We start from the raw sequence: 1,124 nt of genomic DNA on the forward strand, positions 1-1,124 counted from the left end.
AACTGGACCACACATAACAATACAACAACACTGTGTGCCAGGTACTATTCTAGGGGGTGGGGTGGTGAACAGAACAGTCGCTGCTCCTGAGACAAACAATAAACCAACCAACATATATAACATTGGATGGTGTTAAGTGCTATGAGGGAGAGGGTTAGTTATTGCTGTTGTCTGCCATGGAGTCACCTCCGACCTTCAATACAAACAAAATGAGAGTCACCCAGTCCTGTGCCATCTTCATGATGGTTGGTATGTTTGAGTCCACTGTTGAGGCTACTGTGTCAGTCCATCTCATTGAAGGTTACCCTCATTTTTGCTGATCCTCTACTTTACCAAACGTGATGTCCTTTTCTAGCAATTGGTTTCTACTGATGATGTGTCCAAAGTAAGCTAGTTGAAGTCTCACCATCATTGCTTTTACGGAACATTCTAGTTATTTTTCTTCTAAGACAGATGTGTTTGGTTTTTTTTGGCAGTCCAGGGTATAGTCAGTATTCTTTACCAACACCAATAGCAACACCACAGTTCGGATTCATCAATTTTTCTTCTGTCTTTCTTTTCCATTATCCAACTTTCGCATGCATTTATCGATTAAAAAAACATGTATATATACATATGAGATGATTGAAAAGACCATGGCTTGGGTCAGACTCACCTTAGTCATCGAAGTGACATCTTTGCTTTTTAAAACTTTAAAAGAGTCTTCTGCAGCACGTTTTCCCAATGCAATACATCATTTGATTGCTGGACTGCTGCTTCCGTGGACACTGATTGTTGACCCAAGCAGAATGAAATAATTGACAACTTCAGTTTCTTCTCTGTCACGATGGAGGAGAGAGTGCGGGGTGTTACTTATAGTGCTCCTACAGGGAGCAGTGATCTGTAGGGAGTGAGGTCTGTGTATAGAAGGGCAGAGAGATCAGCAAGGACCAAGGTTCTGAGGTGGGAATATGCTTGGTGAGCTTGAGGGACAGCATGGAGGCCAGCCAAGGGAGAGCCCTGAGAGAGGAGAGGGCAGGAGGTGAGAAGTGAGTGGGGGCTGTACAATCTGTATCTCTGATAAAAGTGGGGCTTTGGTTTTTACTCTGAATGAGATGGGAAGCTATTTTTGGGAGGGTTTAGGG

This window comes from Trichechus manatus, unplaced genomic scaffold, assembly GCF_000243295.1.
Source record: "Trichechus manatus latirostris isolate Lorelei unplaced genomic scaffold, TriManLat1.0 scaffold00249, whole genome shotgun sequence".
NCBI lineage: Eukaryota > Metazoa > Chordata > Mammalia > Sirenia > Trichechidae > Trichechus > Trichechus manatus.